Source organism: Neophocaena asiaeorientalis, unplaced genomic scaffold (assembly GCF_003031525.2).
Source record: "Neophocaena asiaeorientalis asiaeorientalis breed wild unplaced genomic scaffold, Neophocaena_asiaeorientalis_V1.1 scaffold251, whole genome shotgun sequence".
NCBI classification, from domain to species: Eukaryota; Metazoa; Chordata; class Mammalia; order Artiodactyla; family Phocoenidae; genus Neophocaena; species Neophocaena asiaeorientalis.
The window spans coordinates 7,913,395-7,934,771 of record NW_020173377.1 but is presented as its reverse complement, the minus strand read 5'-3'; the positions used below and the strand labels follow the sequence as shown (position 1 = coordinate 7,934,771).

At 39.2% G+C, this 21,377-nt stretch overlaps 1 protein-coding gene and 1 non-coding gene across 12 annotated transcripts in view; both read left to right on the top strand.

Moving 5' to 3' along the window:
- FHIT (fragile histidine triad diadenosine triphosphatase) overlaps positions 1-21,377 on the top strand; it is a 1,420,480-nt gene that overhangs the window by 942,080 nt on the left and 457,023 nt on the right. The window lies entirely within an intron of this gene.
- On the top strand, positions 10,110-10,212 carry LOC112400637 (U6 spliceosomal RNA). Its single transcript, XR_003003443.1, has one exon. It is a non-coding gene; the product is annotated as a U6 spliceosomal RNA (small nuclear RNA).

Genomic DNA, 21,377 nt, shown 5'->3' with positions numbered 1-21,377 from the left:
CTTGGAAGCCGGCCTCACTCTGGTTATCTATAAAATAGGCATTAAAGTTTCTATTTTATTGGATGTTAAGAGGGTGAAATGAGATAGTTTATAGGAAGACACTTATTCCAGTATCTCCCTCCTGATGTTTAAACATGACGTGATATTGAATCCATGTTTATGTTACTGGGATGTGAGCTAAGAGTTGAGTAGGAGCCCTTTTGTATGTTTCAGTTGAACCTGTGTGCCAATCACAGTGACCTACAGTGAATACGAACATAGGTGATTCCACACTGGGTTAGGTCATGTAGAACATAGTTGGTGTCATCAGAGTGAACGCAACAAAAACAACAAAAACCTGTTGATATTCAATATATTTGTAAGGATGAGGAGAAACAGTCTTGTACTCTGGTAAGCTTGTTTTATGCATACTGTTCAACTCATTAATTCCTGGCACCTTTATATAAGGAGACATGTTCAGGGATTTTTAAGAGTAAAAAACTGAAAAACATATATTTTGATCAACCTGGGAATAATTAAATAAATTAGGTATACCCAAAGTATAGAATGCTGGTAGGTAAAAAGTATGAGGTATGTTTCTGACATGGGAATGTCTTTGATACATATTGTTAACTAAACACAGAAGTTTGCAAAACCTTTGCAAAACCTCTTGATCCCACATATGTACAATAGTCTCACCCAAACAACACAAAAGATGTCTGTGTATGCATATAGCTAAATGCACGGAGAAGGGTCTGAAATCGATAACAAAGGTTGCTTCTGTGGAGGGACATAGATAAGGTAGGAGCAGTAAGGGAGAGTTTTCAAATTTTTCTATATTGTTTACATTTTCTTACAATGAGGATATTTTCATGTATTACTTGTATATATAACTGAGGGAAAAAAGGAGGTAAAGCACTCAATCATTTTGTAAAATTGGTAGCATCTAATTGATGGACACATGAGCATCTCCATTCACAATAAAGGACAAGTAGTGATTAAAAAATACATAAGAACCAGCCCTTAAGGAAGCAATAAATTACTTACGGCAATAATTACACAATAACAAATTATACAACACTAAATTACTCAGTCGTAAACTCATTGTGCCTGGGCCCTTCACCAACCTTTAGTGATCATGAAATGAACTTCAATATTTGACAGTGTTTAGGATTGAAGAGGTAGGCAGACGGTAACCTCTCCTGGGCGTGAAGTGTAAGTGTGGTGGTAGGCATTGGATTCAAACAAGGAGTTTAAAGAGATACTGGCTTGCTTAATTTGTTCACTCTTCTGTTCATTCTTTTACTCTTTCATGCATTGTTTCCTGAGAAGCCGCTTTGTATCAGGCCCCAAACAAGCTGCTAGAGACACAGACCCAAGTGAGAAACCATCTTTGTCCCCGTGGGCCTCATCCAGTGACAAACATTCAGAAAGTGAATTATAATTTCTTGGGAAAATACCAGTCATTAAAGCACGGAGTCAGTAAGATCAAAGCATACAGAAGGGTGGCATTGACCTGAAAATGAGACAGGAAGGCTTTCTGAATGAAGTAGCCGCCACCTTGGGTTTTAAAACAAGCAAGAAGTACTCTGGCAGACAACAAACCTGTGTTGCGGTGGGGAGAGTTGTGTCCAGTAGAGAGCATGTTTGGGGAATTGCATGCAGACTGGGATTGCTGGAGACAAAATACAAGACAAAATGTCCTCTCGGTTTTCCAGCAGAAGGAATTCCAGTCTAGCACTCTGTGAGCAGTGAAGCAAACAAGAGCTAGTGATAGATTGATTTTTTTTTAAAAATAAAGCACTGGGAGGATTAGTGTATTGAGTTTTGCTTTTTGCTTATTGCACCTTCCTACTGGAACCAACCTCTTTAAGGAGCACAGTACACTCTCTTTAGTCCAAGTAAGGGTGACAGCTTGCTGTCGTGATGTTTTCCAGGCTTCCCTTTATAAACGTGTCTTCAGGCTGGGCTACCATTGCCATTTAAATTGCTTCATTGTAGACTGTCAAGGGTGCTGCTTTCTATGTGAACTTTGAGGTTAAGGACCAGTCTTTATACAATGTTCTCTTCTGGAGTTTCTCAGATATTTGGGAAGGATATACATTCACACACTCCTTAACAGAGAACTGTCTTGCCAGTTATTTAAAGATCTGAGTATCTGATGTTTTAATTGCTTTGAGAGAGAGGAAGGTGGGGAATGGCCTTTGAAGGTTACTGAATGATTAGGATCTAGGCTGGTCTGCTTTTAAGGAAATGGGTGCATTTGAGAAGCTATGTCTTCCTTTCGTTACTGTTCCTGCCTCATTTGGATTTACCAGTTAGAAAGCCAAATTGCTTTAAATATGGTGTCCGTGGGTTTGTATGTGGTTTAGAATCTGCCTTCCATTCCCTCCGTCTACCAACTCAGAAGTTACATGTTATTTATACTACTCCTGCTGCTCTTGGGTCCCTCAAAGCCCCAGAATAAATTTATACTTGGGAAGGTAGGTATATTAAAATTAAAAATATACTTTATTATATCTATGATAACCGGGTACAGTCATCCTCCAATGATGCTGAGCCATTGTTATGAAAGCAAGATTTCAAAGAGGGTTTAAAACCTACCAGTGTCCTATAACTAATACATTTGGGTTTCTCCAACAATACATAAAGAAGCAAGCAAGGAAGGTGACACCTGCACAATGACCAGGGAGTGTAAGCTTAGCTTGGATCTCTGAGATTAAGAAGAGCTATCTCTTCTTCACAGCCTTATAGGTCAACGGGAAAAATCTTAAAAATCAATTCTTTCAGTAGCCAGGAACATCTGAAAGGAAATAAAAACTTGCTTATTATGGTGACATGGTTTAACACCAGCTAAGAATCTTAGAAATGAATTTTAAAGTGTGAAGTCTGGCAACAATACATTTAGCACAATCTTTTGCTGGAAATGTAGCAATCACAAACTGTCATTTCTTTCTATATTAACCAGTAATCATCTTATCAGATATGGGGTATCAAAATAATGCTATGTATATATGTGTATGGATATATTATACATAATTCAAAGGGAACTTGAAAGTATTAATTATTCATTAATTATATTAATATGTGTAAGTGTTTACTTACTCATTATGTTGCTCTATTTAATTCAGAGGAATTCCGTAGGTATTAAGTATTCGTTAAAACAATACATAAACACATGTAAGGATAGTTTAACTTTCTAAGACATTAGTTATTCTTTTTGATGTTCATGTGAAATGTATGCAGACTTCATGGTCAGGTCTAATAGCGGCTTCATTGAATGGGTCTTCATTGGACTCCTACTTTTGTGGTAGGCACTACTGTAGGCCCAGGGAACATGAAAGTGAACCAGACAGACAAGGTTCCAATTTTGTCTGAGCACATAGTCTAGTGGTAGAGGAGACACTGATGACAAATGGCTTACTTTTGAAATGAGTTATTCAAGAAAAAAGATGATTTCCAAAAAATGATAAGGATTATGAAGAAAATAAAGGGAAAGAATGAAAGAACATAAGAGGCTGAGTAGGGAAAGGGCAGTGGAACGGGTGGGTAGGAGGAGGGCAAGGAGGGAGGACGGCTTTAGATAGCATAGTCAGAGAAGGCCTTCCAGAGAGTGATGCCAGCTGGAGGAGCCACCCATGAGAACATCTGGGGAGGAGCTCTCCAGACTGATGGAAACGCATACCTCAAGGCCCCGAAGTGTCCAAACATTTGGCATGATTAAGGCACAGGGATAACCCTTGTAGCTCTTGGGTAGTTAATAGGCAGAGCTGGGTTCTGGAGGAGATCTGAGAGTGGTGAGCAGGAATCAGATCATAAAGGGCCTTTTGGACCAAGGCGAGTTCTTGGAATTTTATTCTAAGTGCATTCAGGAGCCAATGGAGATTTTAAAACTTTTTATCACAAAAATTTCAAACATACACGAAAAATGGAGAAATAGAATGACTCCCCATGTACCCATAATCCAGTTTCAGTAATTAGCAACTCATGGCCAATTTTGTTTTATCTATGCTGTCTCCCCAACGCCATCACATAATTTGAAGTTTGAGGCCTGTCATTTTCTTTGTGAATATTTCACTATCTCTAAAGCATAGAAGCTCTTTTTCAAAACATAGACATAGTACCATTATCACACCTATAACTTTTCAGTAATTCCTTAGTATCATCAAATATCTAGTCTCAGTTGGGATTTTTAGCAGGGGAGTGGTATTACCTAATTTACAGTCTTTAAAAAAAGAGTTCCTACCCTGTTGTATATATCAGAGCTTAGTGGAAGCTGGGAGATCACCTAGGGACTCTTTGTTTGGGTTTGGCATCAGTGTGGCCCGAACAAGAGTGTGATGATGGAGACAGAACTGACCAGTTTTGGAGGCAGAACCCACTTGTTGATCTTTAGTATAATTTTGGCTTAAGACACCGAGTGACTGGGGGAGAATAACAATCGAGATGGAGAAGACTTGAGGAGAACAGCTGTGGAAGGGGAAATTAAGAATTTCATTTTGGCCTTAATTTCACCTCTGAAAATGGAGAACAATTTTTATATCAGCCTTAAAAAGAAAAAGGGAAGATAAATGGTATTATGCATCCACATTTATAGGTACTTACCTTTAATCCTGCTCTAGGATATATGTTAAGGGGAATGTGATAACGGAAGAAATAGTTTCTGTTCTTAAAAAAAGTATGGGTTTACTTGAGATCTATTCAGGTCCACTCAAGGAAAGCCTTGCACTGAGATTGCTTTGAAAGATAATAAGAAGTCTGAGACCTCTGGCTGTCCAGTAACACTGCCTTCCACCAGCCTACCACAAATACAGTGACCTTACTTTCTGAACCTGAAATTGAGACCAAGGATTTGAAAACTGAGAGTGTACTTAGGGACAGTATGCAAGAATATAGGACATCAGAGCTGACTTGGGGAAAAAACTAGAAACCTTAATAACTATGATCCCCACCATTTTTACCATTAGTTTCCACTCAAAAATTCTCTGCAGACACTGGCCTCTGAACTGGTTTACCATCTATTATTAACATGTATAAATTAATGTATGATCATTGCTCATTGTTACCTGTTCCAGAAAAAACCTCTCCCCTCTTCCTCCTTTTCCTTCCGCTTTCTCTTTGAAGCCTCACCTTGCTTTTGAGACCTTCTTTTTAACTAAAATCAGGCCCACCCAGGATTATCTCCCTAATTTAAATTTGAATGATTAGAAATTTGAATTACATCTGAAAAATCCCTTCACAGCAGCACCTAGATTAGTGTTTAATTGAATAAGTGGGGGTCATTGCCTAGCCATAGTGTCCTCATCTATTTAAAAGGGATAATACTTCTTGTTTGGGGAGTTTAATGAGTTGTAGCTTAGCGTAGTACTTCATACATGGTACCTCCTCATTACGGATTAACTCTTCTGTATGGTGGGGTGGGAAAGCCAAATGGTCATCACCTTATGGTGACAAAGGATCTGCCAAAACTAGATAGCATGTTGTTGACTGACAGAAGCTAGACACAAAAGAGTCCCTCGCATATAAGACATGAAAATGGTCAGAATTCACCAGTGGTGTTGGAAGTCCGGATGTTGGTTACCCTTGAGGAGGTGGTCTCTGGAAGGCTCCATGAGGTGGGCTCTGGGGTGTTGATAATGTCCCATTTCTTATTCTGAGTGTTGGTTATATGGAAGTGTTCAGACTGTAAAAATTCATCGAACCTGTATATGTATACTGATTTTACTTAAATAAAAATTTAAATACAATTAGATGATAGATACCAACATTATGGATAGATAACCTTGTTGTATGTGTCACGTAGGGTGTGGATGTGTGGATGTGTGTGTGTTTTATCATTGCACAGTAGGGTAGTAAGTAGAAAAATCCTTCCTCCCAAATCACAAATATGGCAGTAGCTCAGAGGAAGGATGGGAGAGGGCCTTCATTAGCATATTTGACCCTATCTCGTAAAATTATTTCTGGGGAGTTTCTGTGGCTGTATCTAATGAAATTAGAATGGCTATCAAAACATTTTGAGAATCCTTTTGGACAAAAAGGCATTCTTCTCACAAGACTATTAACTCAGGGACCAGAGCAATTGAGTTTCCTTTTATGAACTGAACTTTTCTTTGCAAGACCAGTAAGTTGTCTCTTTCAAAACACAAATGCAGTGAGCTTGCGTGCTCATTATCTGTTTGTCTTATGCTACCTGCATTTTCTTTTTTTATGATCAGAGTCTAGGAAAGCAATTAAAAAAAAATCCCATGTCTGCACCAGAGTAATATGATCTGACACTATTGTCTAAAAAGTATAAATGAGGAATTATAATATCATTTCACAATGATAAAGGTGAACATTTGTATTTCTAGATATTGGCTTGGATACCAATACATATTTTTAGTATATTAAACAAAATGTTATATTTCCCCTTAACATTTGACTGTTGATGATGTCGTTTCATACTTTAAGTCAGCAGTGTCCAATAAGGCTTTCTGCAGTGATGGACCTGTTCTATTATGTGTGCTGTCCAGTATGGCAGCCACTAGTCACACGTGGCTATACACACTGGAAATGTGCCTCGTGAACTAAAGGAAGCACAATATTAATATTATTTTATCTTAATTAATTTAAATGTAAATAGCCACAGCTGGCTAGTGGCCAAGTGTTGGACGAGGAGGTTTGAAATCTGAGTAAAATATGGTGTTCGGACCCAGGCTGACTGTGCTTAATCCTTTTCAAAGAACTTCTCAAGAGTTCATCTACAGAATGTTTTTCTCAGCCTCATTACTGGTCTTCTGGTGGAAAAGTCCCCTTGTAAAGACATAAGGAGGTCTCAAGGTTCTTAAACATACAGCACAAACACCTACTGGAGTGCTTTTACCATTTCACCAATTCCTTCATTTCCTTAATCTCCTGGGCACTGTCCTTTCTCTCCCATCACAGGCTATGGCTGTCTTGAGGGTTGTGTTCCCAAGATTCTGGGACATAGTAAGAAGTCAGTAAGCAGTAAGCAAATAAAGGTCTGCCACATAGTAGGAGTTTGAAAATGAAGAGTGTATATTATTATCGTGGTTATTGCCACTATGAAGCACAGTCTGGAGTGATAGGGTCATCTCTTTGTGGTTTACTGTAAGCCAAGAGGTGTGAAGGATGAATTTACAATATTAAAAAACATTAAATGATAAAAACAGCCAAAAAAACCCTAAAAAAACAACTGACAGCTCTCTCTCGTAACCATCTCCACACTCTTCATAGTTTGTAAAACTTACTTAGGAATTGATTTATAAAACATTTTCCATTTTGTTTAAAAAATGTCAGGAAGAGGAGGCAGTAATTAAAGAGGACTAACTAAAGAAAGCAAGAACAGAGGAATACAGGGGTCGGATCACTATTCCATAGACTGTTTTTTTTAATTAAATTTTTTTTTAATTGAAGTATAGTAGATTTACAGTGTTGTGCCAATCTCTGCTGTACAGCAAAGTGACTCAGTTACACACATAGAGACATTCTTTTTTTTACATTCTTTTCCATTATGGTTTATCACAGGATATTGAGTGTAGTTCCCTGTGCTGTACACTAGGACCTTGTTGTCCATCCATTCTATATGTAATAGTTTGCATCTACTATCCCCAAACTCCCAGTCCATCCCTCTCCCTCCCCTCCTCCCCAACCATTCCATAGACTCTTGGAGCTGGAAAACATGTTGGGTGTCAACTCCCTTCATGTGAAGATGAGATAACTTAAGCACAGAGACCAGAACTAGTTGCTATGTAATACTTGTTTTATTTAAGGGTCTTGTAAGAATATTTTTGAACAGTGATGCATAGTTAACCTAATTGGGGATAAATGCTGTATATATTAAAGCAGGACCCCAAGAGTTGTTTAGTTAAGCCATATTCTTCCTTCTTCCGGGAAATCACTGAACAGAGGCAGGTGAAAAACATATGCCACAGGACTTGCAGGCAGCCCTCACATTTCAAGAGAAAATACAGATAATGAAAACGTAACGCACTGGAATTAAGCTATCTCCCTGGCAAGAGTCAGGAAACTTTCAATTCCTTACTTAGCCCGACTTGGGTAACGAAAATATGATTTCCAGGAGTAGGAGAGTGATCCTCTGGGGAACCCTGTCTCACTCACAAGCAGAGTTAAGGTATTTGAGTTCTGAAACATATGCCAAAAAATCCAATAACATATGAAACAGCCAAATATGTTCATTTTTATTAAGAATCTCAGTAAATGTCATTTTCTGGTGCCAGTGAAGTGCTGTGAAACTGGTGGGGAGTGTTTGGGGATTCCACTGAATCACGGATGGTTGCAGGTCATTGCTCCAGCCCACCTTTTTAATATGTGTTGTGTTATGTGGTTTAGTCCGAGAAGAAAACTTATTTTGGCTTACTTCCTTCACACGAATGGGAAGAATTTTGATTTGCTACGTATCTCTGAGCTCTGGTACGTTTTCTCATCCTCCTAACTGCTAGTTTATTTATTTATTTATCCTTAGTATTTATTTATTTATTTGGCTGTGCTGGGTCTTAGTTACCACACGCAGGATCTTTAGTTGCGGCACGAGGGAACTTTTATTGATAGTTGCGGCAGGCATGCAGGATCTAGTTCCCCGACCAGAGGTCGAACCCGGGCCCCCTGCGTTGGGAGGTTGAGGTCTTAACCACTGGACCATTAGGTGAGTCCCTAACTGTTAGTTTATTGAGGTTAAGTGCTTTCTTTTGTGGATGTGTGGAAAGGACTTACGAGTTTTCTTTAAATTAAATCTGATTCAATTACCACATTAGATAGGTAGACGTTTCTGCCAGAGAAGAGAGAGGCTCACTTTCACATAGAGGGCCAGAACAGTTTTAGACAGGAGGTGAGACCTGAGTGTCCACAGAGGGAAGCTTGCTGGGAAGCCAGCACTTGCCAAGGAAAAAGGACTGCAGCGTGATTATTACTTCTCATTCTAGAGACACTCACATACTCCTCTGAGTCCCCTTCCTGACTGTTCCTCCCTCCTCTATATCTAGACTCTGGTGACAACTAACTGGCGCTTTCCCTGCTCGCTTCCTTCCAGCCTGGAGACTGTCCGTTTCTCATTTTCTCAAAGTACTTCTTACCTGCAGCCACGGGTCATAGCAGACACACTAAAGCTTTAGGCTAACGGAGGGGGATCACAGAACATAGCAGTATAATACAGGCAATAATTTTTAATTGAACAGAGGACAGCTCTCTTGTAAAAATCCATTGGTCATTCTTTGACACAGGGCATCTCTCCCAGATGGTGTGCCAGGTCGAATTCCCCTGGGGCCAGTTGTTAACATCTGCTCCAACCTGTGTCTTCCTACAGTCATGACATCTCCTCTCTGTTGGCGGACCTCATCCCATGATCCAATATTATGTTTTTTCTTTTTTTTTTTTTTTTACAAATTCATTCATTCATTATTTATGGCTACATTGGGTCTTCGCTGCTGTGCACAGGCTTTCCCTAGTTGCGGTGAGCCGGGGCTACTCTTCATTGCAGTGCGCAGGCTTCTTACTGCAGTGGCTTCTCTTGTTGCGGAGCATGGGCTCTAGGTGCATGGGCTTCAGTAGTTGTGGCTCGGGGACCCTAGAGCACAGACTCAGTTGTTGTGGCACACGGGCTTAGTTGTTCCGAGGCATGTGGGATCTTCCCAGACCAGGGCTCGAACCTGTGTCCCCTGCACTGGCAGGCGGATTCTTAACCACTGCGCCACCAGGGAAACCCAATATTATGTTTTACAAACAGAGGATCCAGCCACCCTGGGTCCCTTCAGCAAGGTAGACTCACAGAAATGTTGAAGTGACCATTTTTCCTTTAACATGACTGAATTCCTAAGCAGGGCTTTGTCCTCTACCAGTCCTGTTAATGGAAATAAAAAGAAGAAGGGGCTTCCCTGGTGGCGCAGTGGTTGAGGGTCCGCCTGCCGGTGCAGGGGACGCGGGTTCGTGGCCCGGTCCAGGATAAAAAAAAAAAAAAAAAAAAAAAAAAAAAAGAAGAAGAAGGTTTTAGTTGGTCTTAGCCCAGAATATGCTGTTTATAGGTCGTCTGTCTCCTCCCCCATCCTACCATTGTTTCAAGTTACAGCTCAGTTTTGTCGATCCCCAAATCACTGTCTTAAAAGAGGACACATGTTGTGCTCACTTCAGCAGCACATCTACTAAAATTGAAATGATACGGAGAAGAGTAGCATGGCCCCTGCACAAGGATGACAGATTCGTGAGTCATTCCATATTTTTTGAATTGGGAGATTGGGATTGACATACATATATATACTACTACGTATAAAACAGATAACTAATAAGAAGCTACTGTATAACACAGGGAACTCTACTCGGTGCCCTTTGGTGACCGAATTGGGACGGAAATCCAAAAAACAGGGGATATATTTATACATATGGCTGATTCACTTTGCTATACAGCAGAAACTGATACAGCAGTGTAAAGCAACTATACTCCAATAAAAAAATTAAATTAAAAGCTACTACTGAATTCTGATGTTCAAAAAAAAAGGACACATTTTGCTTTAAATGCTTATTAATTATTTCTATAGTATTTAACAGAGCAGCCTTTTGGGAGGTAAGCCTGTCTACTACTTCTGCTTATCTCCCTTGGGATATTAAGCTCCAACTGAGTGCCGTGTGACATACGAGCACCAGGCTGCATGCTTTCTTGTGTCTGCCCTTTCTTTCCTCTCTGCCTGGGAGGGCCTCTCCAGCTCCCTCCCCGCACCCCCAGTCCTCAGGACATTTCTATCTGGACCATACCTCCTGGTCTTTTAGCCTTCTTTTTGAACTTTCTCCCACTCCTTAGGCAAAGACAGACATTCCGTCTGATTTCTGCCAATATCCTTTGCGTCAGTTATCAGCTCTCTCATTTTCCGTTCCATTGGCAGTTGCTCCTTTAGATTGTAGATCACTTCAGAGGAGGCACGTACCTGTCTCTCTTGTTTTCCTAGGATCTGGTGTAAGTCCTCAGGAAGTGTTTGCGTGAAAGAGTGAACTAAGGTGGGACATTGTAAGAATATCCAGTTTACTCTGTCAGTATGTAGTTAACCACATCCCTGGATAAAGCATCTTACCAGCTACCCAGGGGATAAAAGACGAGTAGGGACCTAGGGCTACCATAGCGGAACAGAGTGTGGTCTGTGAACTATTAAAAAATCAGTATGTGATCATTCTTGGAAGGGGGACAGAAGCAAAGTGCAGTGAAAGATCCAGTAATGGAGAAATTATACCTAGTTATGGAAGAGGACAATTTAACAAGCGGTACTCCTGTATTGATTTGAAATCTGAAAATCCTGGTGACAGATATAAAGAGAAGGCCCAGCTTGCCCTCATGGAGAATATGGTTAGGGAAGCCATACAATTTGCCTTCCAAAAGAGGAAGTTTGCGAGAACATGGATAAACTGGAACTTCATGGTTACCCTGATTATAATCTAGTAGGAACGAGAGACTTCATGAAGGGAACCTTTAGAAGATCCTTGAAAAATCAGTGAAGACACCTACAAGAGCAGATTATAGGTCTTGAAGGAAAAGGAAACACACCCTTTATTAAAAAACAAATTTTCTTCAATGCTTAGGTTAATTAACCTCTGCATTTACAGAAAAATGGGTCTACTCCTTGTTGTTTGTCATAGTTTTGTGTAAGGATCAGCTCAGGACAGTTTTACCTTGACCAGTGTGTATATACTGACAGTACACAGTATATGTAGTGGAACTTCAGAATAGGAAGCTTGGATTCTCCTTTCAACTTGATTTTGGGCAAGTTAAACAACCTATATAGACCTCACTTTTCTATAAGATGGGGATAAAATGAGAAAAAAAATAGCTACTTCACATGGATTTTTTTTTTTTGGAGGAATAAATATGTTAAATTTCTTAGCATGGTGCTTAATAGGAACTCTGTAAAGATGAGCTGTTATTGTTAATTTTTTATTTTGTATAGTTAAAACTTTACACAGGACACAAAGACATACTTCTACAAGTTGATTTAAAAGCTACCAGGCTTAGGGCTTCCCTGGTGGCGCAGTGGTTGAGAGTCCGCCTGCCGATGCAGGGGACACGGGTTCGTGCCCCGGTCCGGGAGGATCCCACATGCTGTGGATAGGCTGGGCCCGTGAGCCGTGGCCGCTGAGCCTGCGCATCCGGAGCCTGTGCTCTGCAACGGGAGAGGCCACAACAGTGAGAGGCCCGCGTACCACAAAAAAAAAAAAGCAAAAAAAGCTACCAAGCTTAACATGTTGTTTTGACAGCCATGCAAGCATCAGGAAAAAAAGGTGACAAAACACAGGTACAGAACTGTGACCTCACTGGACTTTGAGAGGGAGGAGACTCAGGGGCATGCCTGGTCAGCTGGGGGCGCTCTGAATTCCACTGAGGGCTGCTGAAGAGGAGAGAAACCAGAGGTCTCTCCTAGGTAGTGAGATCCAAAGTTTCAGTCATTTCTCAGAGAATTCCCAGTGGTGCTAAGAAAGCAATTTAAACCTGTATCTGGGGTGGAGACTTAGCAGGGGGCTTTGGAAGAAGCCTCTGGCAGCCTGTAATTATGAAAATAAAAGTCTAATAGTATGAAAGACAGTGATTAGATTAGCAACACTTAAATTCATTGAATAGTGAAAAGAGGGCTGAGCTTGTAGACTCTCAACAAGCTTGTTGCTTAGGAGTCGTGAAGGGAAGTCAACTGTGTGTGTGCAGCTTTTATATTAGTAAATAAAAACTCTCCTCTTAGTACCTCAGGAAAGAAGTGTTTTTATCATGGAACAAAGCACAGATTGGTTATGCACTGCATAGATGCCATATAATACAGGGTTAAGAGAACAGACTCTGGTGCGTGACACACTTGAATTTGAGTCCTACTTCTGCTGTTTCCTAGCTGTGTGACTCTCTTAGCTTGGACTGCTATAATAAAATACTATGGACTGGGTGGCTTAAGTGACAGAGATTTATTTCTCACAATTCTGGAGGCTGGGCATCCTAAGATCAGGGTACCAGCATGGTCGCCTTCTGGTGAGGCCTCTCTTCCTGGTTTGCAGACAGCCACCTTCCTGCTGTGTCCTCACATGGCAGAGAGTGAGCGCTCCTGTCTTCTCTTCTTGTGATGAGAACATGAATCCCATCATGAGGGCACCAGCTCCATGACCTAATCTAACTCTGATTACCTCCTCACGGCCCCACTTCCAAATACCATCCTACTGGGGATTAAGGCTTCAACATATGGATTTGGGGGGGTGCAGACATTGCATCCATAGCAGTGACCTTGAGCAAACATTTAGGCTCTTCATACCTAGTCCTCCCCTACAAAACAAATAATATGAGTACCTCCTCAAATCGGGTATTTTAATAAAGAGCTTGCACAGGGCCTGCCATAGAGCTAGTGCTTAGTAAACATCAGCTCTCCCCATGGAACTCTGCTGTGTAATGCCCGCCTAAGGGGAGCTTGAGCCCCGGGAAGAGTGTCTCCCTTCATTTGTAATGAACTGTTTCCTCGAGTGTGGGAAGAGATCCTTTTAGATGAAAAAATATATATGAACATGTATGTGTATGTGTTTTAATAGCCAAAAGTTAATTGCAATATGATTTGGAAATATATATAGTCCCCAGAAAACCCATTATTTTACAAATTTTGTTGATTAGTATTGAGGCTTGAGTAAAAAATATTGTGTGGAAAAAAAACTGAGTAAATAATTGGTACACGTGGTACCGAGAAATGGCACAAACTGTACAGGAGGGAAGGTGAATGATTGAAATTTGGGGAACATGCAAGGGACTGTGGAGGAATAAATTTTCTTCTCTAGGGCTTGTGTTTTGCCCACCCTAGTAAGAGGGACCAGGGCTGTTTTCACAGAAAGAAGATATTGTTTCTCATGTTAGATGAAACTTCAGCCAGCTGAGTCACATGTAAGCTCAGTTTCGCTCCCTTGATTATCCTCTGAGTATAACTGCTAAACTGGCAGGTTCATTTTTTTCATGCCAGATTTTGTTTTTTGAGCACTTACTGCCTACTGGATTCTGCTCTGGTTGCTGGGAAGATAGTAATAGGCAAGATAGACAAGGCCTCTCTCCTGATGGAGTGTAAATTTCTGTGTGTGTGTGAGACTGTGTGCGTGTGTTTGTGTAGAGATAATCAATAAGAAAACTCATAGAAAAGAGAGTAATTTCACATACCAAGTGCAATGAAAAACCTTAACTAGGGCAATGTGATTGGGAATGGGAAAATGGATGCTCTACTCTAGATAGGAGAATCTTTGAAGAGGTGACTTTGAGTTAATATCTGAAGGAAGAGAAGGGACCAGCCATTAAAAAAACAAAAACAAAAAATCTATGGGAAGGGTATTCCAGGCTGAGCGAGCATCAAATATCAAGAGTTTGGAATGACAGGGATTGGCCATGTTTTAGTAATAAGAATGGTACGAAAAGAAGTTGCAGAACTAAGTACGTGGCCAGATCACGAAGGAGCCTTGTGGGCAGTGTGCAGAAGTTTGCATTTTATTCTAAGTACGCGTCGAAGCCCATGGAGAATTTTAAGCTGAGGAGTGATATGATCTTACCTGATACTCTCATAGATGACTGTGGCTGTTGGAAGGAGAGTGGACTGTAGGGGAGCCAGGTGGGAACATGTATGCCTGTTAGGTGACCCAGGCGGGTGGTAATGGGGGGCAGTGTTCTGGTTTTCCTTTTATACTGAACTTGCTGTTCTCCCGGTGCACTTGTTTTTCTCCCACCCAGAATCTTGGACTATCTACTCTGAAGAGTTCTGTTTGCCCAAAACAAAGCAAAAAAGGTTCAGAAAACAGAACAATCTGTTGATCATAACACGTACTAAGTTAGTGGATGAGAAAGGAAGCTAGATGGAGCGGTTACTCAAAGATACTTTTACAAGATATTTTGTTTTCCATTTAGCATTTGGGACCAGTTGAATTCACAGTTACATGATTCTCAGGAGCTGTGAGGGTACATTAAGAATAATAAGGACATTGGCTAAATTCTTCAGGCAGTATGGAGCCATAATATACCACATGTCTTACTGTTAATTCATGTTGCTAGCCCACTCTTTTAATAGCAGCCAGGAGCCCTAATGACACATGCTGTGATTATCTATTAAAACAGTCCACACAAGTTGCTCCAGTGGTGTTGGTTAATTGGGTGTTGGTTGGGATCCAGAAAGGATGGCATCTATGGTGGTTTTCCTTTTCTCATACTGCTGTGAAGAAGTGCCAGCTCTAAATGCTCAATCCGTGCTTCCTCCGTCTGTGCTCTGGCCTGGAAAATAAATTTTTGGTGCCCCAGTCCCTGGATTTGAGCAAGTACTATCGCCTTGTCCTCCTTTTGGCCAAACCATCAACATAGCATTTGCTACTGAAGTTGTACTTAAATGTGGTGGGAAATGGTTTTTTTATTATAAAAAAAAAATCTAATGGATCAAAAAATTGTATTTTTTCTTTTCCCTCTGAAATTTAAAAAAAATTGCATACCATAATAAACAATTATGTCTTGTTTGAATTTGTCTTAAAATTTATTTTATATGTCATTTTAAATGAAAGTGGAAGTATACTATGAATGCTATATTGTCAATTAATTTTTTTAATGATATCTCTTGGACATTATTCATATAATTTGAGGGTGGCATATACAAATGTTTACAAGGCGAGAGCCAGGCAGTGTAAATTAGTGAAGAGTAGTGGGTAGGAAACATGTTCAGGCCAAAGCATATTTTTGCCCAGTTTTGTCAGACCTTCTAGTTTTTTGAAAGAAGCTTGACATTTGCATTTTATATGAAATCCCCCAATTTTTAACTTATGTTTTAAAATTATGCGGGCCCAATTAGGGCGAGAAGCATCCACGTTGTCTCTGATACAGATTTACCTTATTTTTAATCTAATCACCTATTGCTAGACATTTAGGTCTAAAATTCATGTTTATACCACCTATCCTGACTTGTAATTCTTTGCCACTTTCTTGTTGAAGTAAGCTTTTGTAGCCAAGGGACCTGATGTCCATGAGTCACACCAAAGGATTTTCCCTAGGTGCAGGTACGGGGAAACGAAAGTATGAGTAGATAAATTCAGTAACAGTAAGTTCACTGAAATATTTAGAACTTAGATAAGGCAGATTGAGGTTTGATAGGATCAGGAGATTATGCAGTTTTTAGAGCCCTTCTTAGCATAAAGCATACAAAATTAAAACCATACAATTAGATACAGGGTCTTGGAGGGGACCTTAAAGCAAGGGACCCTGAAATCTCTGTTTCATTAGCCTCTGGGTGAGGACAAGCTCAGCTCAATATTCTGTATTAACCTAAATGGGAAAAGAATTTGAAAAAGAATGGATATTTCTATGGGTATAAATGAATCACATTGCTGTATACCTGTAACTAACACATCACTGTTAATCAACTATATACTCCAATATAAAATAAAAGTAAAAAAAAAAAGAAAAGAAATGGAGTGATTGGGGAAAAAATAACCTCCAAGGAGAAAGCATAGCTGGTTTTTGGAGATTCACTGAGGGACATGGGGGTATCACTTACACTGACATTTCAACAGAGAAAATGAAAATATTCTGTCACGTGATCTGGGAGCCCTCTATCTGGTTATATATTTTAAGAAGTATTTCCCCTAAAATTCTGACTACTTTCAAGGTTCCTTACTCTATACAGAGTTTACTGTTTTAATCAGGAAGATGTCAGGAGAAATAACAGTTCATTTCAGGACTACAAACTGCCTTCTGTTTAACATAAATACATTAACCTTCGATAGAATTTTCTTTCAATTACTGGGGACTCCAAACTCTGGTTATTTACGATATCTGCTATACAAACAGATGAAATAGATATTGAACAAAAAATAGGACCATTAAGGAAGAAAAGATTTCAACGTATTAGCTTTCTTATAGTCAGAAGGCTGAGAAACATTAGTATTTGATGATTAAACGTCTGCCAAAAGGATCATGAATGGGCAAAAACCCATCATTGCCAGAAAAATCTTCAGCAGCCGTGAAAACCTAAAAAGAGAAAACCAGATGTAATGGGAAAATTAAATAGCTTGTGCGGGGGTGGGGGCGGGGGGGCACAGATAAGTGGGTAGATAGACCATAGGTAAAGAAACAAGTCGTTTCATTCGGCGTTGATTAAAATTATAGTAAAATCAGAGATTGCTAGCTACCGTGGTGCTTCAGGAGAGTCTTTGAAGAAGCTGTTGGAATGAGTATTTGGAGAAAATAAAACAATAAAGCCTTGATGGTGTTAGCTCTTACCTTTGTTTATAAGCAAGAAAGGGCAAGAAAGGAGATTAGTTTACGTCTACACATTCTCATTAGCATAACGTTAAGATTCAAATCCCAATTCTTTTTTTTTTTTACATCTTTATTGGAGTATAATTGCTTTACAATGGTGTGTGAGTTTCTGCTTTATAACAAAGTGAATCAGTTATACATATACATATGTTCCCTCTCCTCCCTCTTGCATCTCCCTCCCTATCCCGCCCATCCAGGTGGTCACAAAGCACCGAACTGACCTCCCTGTGCTATGCGGCTGCTTCCCACTAGCTATCTATTTTACGTTTGGTAGTGTATATATGTCATGCCACTGTCTCACTTCGTCCCAGCTTACCCTTCCCCCTCCCCATATCCTCAAGTCCATTCTCTAGTAGGTCTGTGTCTTTATTCCCGTCTTACCCCTAGGTTCTTCATGACATTTTTTTTTTTCTTAGATTCCATATATATGTGTTAGCATACGGTATTTGTCTTTCCCTTTCTGACTTACTTCGCTCTGTATGACAGACTCTAGGTCCACCCACCTCACTACAAATCTTGTTCTTACTTAACTGTGGGACCTGGGGCAAGGTCCATGTACTAGGGCTGATAATTATAGTATCTAAGGTTGTAGGGAAGATTTAGTAAGTAAAAATTGTGAAGCTCTTAGAACAGTGCTATATGTGAGAGTGTTGTTTTTGTGGTAATGATTATTGCCATTACTATTGAACACATACTTTGTATCTTGTCATTGAAAAATTGTTTCTTCTGTTAAGAAATTTTCTGTTCTTAAATAGATCAAAATAAATCAAAAGGTTTGTCTTAATTGTGATTTTCAAGCATCTTTGCCCCAAAAGTTTGAGGTTATGTGTTTGTTATTAAAGGTGACATTTGTTAAAATGCTTTTAAAGGAGAAAATTGTTCACTTAAAGCTGTAAACTCTGCTTGTCATGGAAAGTTGAATTTTCCTCTGAACTCTGTTGTAATGAACACATTACTAATGACCCAGCCTAACCAATCCTGTTTTAATTTACTTAACAGTATATAAGACTATAACATTTTTTTCCAAGTTAGCAATATTACATGAAAACATTCTTTCTCATGTAAAGTGTATTTAAATAAAATTTAAAATAACTATTTCTAAAAGATTTAATATTACTTATAATACACTATCTCGTTCTTTCTTAAACCATAAAATAATTTCCTATGCAGTGGTTCTTAAACATTTTGGTCTCAGGACCCTTTAAACTTTTAAAAATTATCAAAGACCCAAAGGGCTTTTGTTTATATGGTTGTATCTATTGATACTTACTGTAATAGAAATTAAAACCAAGAAATGTTTAAGCTATTAATTCATTTAAAATAACAATAATAAATCCATTATACATTTATATAACTTTAAAAAGCCTCTATTTTTGAAAAAAAATATGAGAATGGCATTGTTTTATAGTTTTGCAAATCTCTTTAATGTTTGATTTAATATGTTAATTAACTACAGTTGTAAAATCTGCCACAAAGAAAGATTACATGATCCCATGAAAGGTATAAAAGGATACCTAACATATTTCAATGGACTGAAGAGCAATTTTCTTAGGAAGTGACACATAAATCAAGATCTGAACAGGAGCTGGAGGGAGCCAGGCAAAGAGAACAGAGCATAGGAAGACCTTAAACATGGGAGGATTTTGATGTATTTGGATGATGGAAGACAGGCCACTGTTGGATACGTTGAATGAGAGGACTAGAGGCTCAAGGTGAGGCTGGAGAGAGAAGCTGGGGCCAGGGTCATGCAAGGGTCTTTGAGGTCCCTGTGGACTAATGTAGGTTTAACCCTACGAGGAAGAGGAGCCATCCATGGGATTTAGGAAGGGAATAGTGAGGATGACATGACCCAATTCGCACTTTTAACAAATATCACTCTAGCTGTTTCGGGAGAATAGGTTTTAGTGTTGGGAAGAATGGCTATAGGAAAACAGTTACAAAAACTATTGTAGCAGAATATGCAAGAGACGATACATATTTAGGAAGTTGTATAGGGTGGAACTGGTGATTGATTGGATAGGGGCAGTGAACTGAAGGAAGGTGATTTATTTTTCTTCAACTCATCCATTTTCATCTCACACACATGTTTTTGTTCTTAACTCTAGCTGGGGAAGAAAACAAAACAAAACATCAAATTAGACCATGAAGCAGAAATTCTGTGTTTGAGTTAGGAGTTTGGATTTGTTATAACCACCTGGGTAGCAACTTAGGAAGCATGTCATCATTTATCCTCTCAGAATTATGGCATTTTGTATTCTGTACCATATTACAGGTGTCACAAAACTGTGGTTTAAAAGAAATTGTTCTAAATTCTATGGCTTCGATACAGCAATTACTTGAACTCGTATTTGTTTAGCAGGCGAAGCTTTTGCACTCCTCCCTCTTTAGGCTGATTTTATATTCTCAGAGCTGGATATTTGGATAAAGTGGAATCTGTCCATCACAACAGTAGCCATCCTGAGCGTCCAGATGTTGGGGAGCTCCTGCCAGGAAGGGAAGACAGCTGTTTGGAATGGGAAAGGAGTAGAAGATACTGCAGAATACGTCAAGAGTTTTATCAGGGGAGTATGATGACAGTTGGTAGCAGAAAAGGGTGAGCAGACACTGGAACATGTCTGGAAAAATCAATTTTGCTTTTGGCTTAGGTAATAGCCTAAGACATTCAAAAATGTTTTGTGCTGTGGAACCCTGCATGTGTCTGGATTATCTATCCAACCAGCCTTGTTGAAGTACAAGCCGTAGGATTAATAGGTTGCAAACGTGCTCTGATCAGTGTACTTCAGCCAGGTTCTAGATAGACAGGCAGTACATTGAGTAGTTTTAGAAACGGTTTGTGAAAGTTTTTGCTTATGACTGTACTACCTTTGGGACATTGCAATGCTGTATCTTACACCCAGTGAGAAAATAGGACCTGACCTAACACTATTAAAAAGAACTTTAGACATGTGGGAAAATGCAATAGGTCTTCAGGGTTTTAGCTTTTCATTGAACTTGCATTTTAGTTTTAACTCTTAGGTGTATTAGGATTTGATATTAATCTCTGAATAATAAGATTAATGAACAAACAGATTCGACTCATACAAAGAATTGCATGTAGCTGTCCTGGAGAGGTTCTTTAGGACTGTGTGCTCAGGTTACCCCCAAACCTTCTTAAAATTGTCCACAGTTTATATATAAATTCTCTTGTTTTTTAAATGAATTAAAAGCCAATATAGCAGGTGATTTCTTGGGCAACGGGCCAATATTTCTTCCCTTCCTGGTCAAAGCTTTCAGCTGGCATTCTGAAATACAGTCTTGGCTCTGATGTCTCTTCACTTACTGTGGACCACACATGTGTTCCTTTTATTATGATTCACGTACCAATGTATGTATTTATTTATCATGGTAATTAAGCCTTTAAAAAGTCATTTAGTTTTAGAAAATGGATTCAAAAGTACTCCAAAAATTTTTCTTTTCAATCGTAAAGTCTTTAAATGTTCTCTTAAAGATTATTGGAATTTTGCATTACCAAGTCCAAGCATTGTGCATATGATGTGTATGCGAATGGAAGAGAAGTATGGTGGAATGGTTTTTAAATATTATTTACTCCTGATTCTAAATGTTGTAAACCAAGGTGATTGCTAGAACTATTCACTTTAATTAAATGGTCTTTTGTAAGCATTTAGTAGATAGATTCATCAATACTTCATTGGATGGGTAGGTAGATACTTCTTGCTTCTTATGTCCATACTTGACACTGATGTTGTCTTTAGGAGTTTTGAGGGTTCAGGCAGAGTTCTAAAATTCTGATAAGAATTTTATATAATTCACATATTTATATGTAGTTTAAGGACTCAAGAATAGAATACTATACTTTAAAAAAAAAAATCTTTGCAAAATCAAGTTAGGAAAGGCAGCCTCGTGAAATAAAGAGTGCTGGAGTGAGATTTGAATGTTCCCAAATTGAGTCCAGGTCTGTAATTTAGGAGCTGTTTCCTTTTTGGTAAAATGAAGTGATTAGACTAAAACTGCAGTTTTTTGGTTGGTTGTATAGCTTCTCTCTCTCTCTCTCTCTCTCTCTCTCTCTCTCTTTGTGATTTGGCAGTAAAATCCTTTTTCAAACAAACGTTAA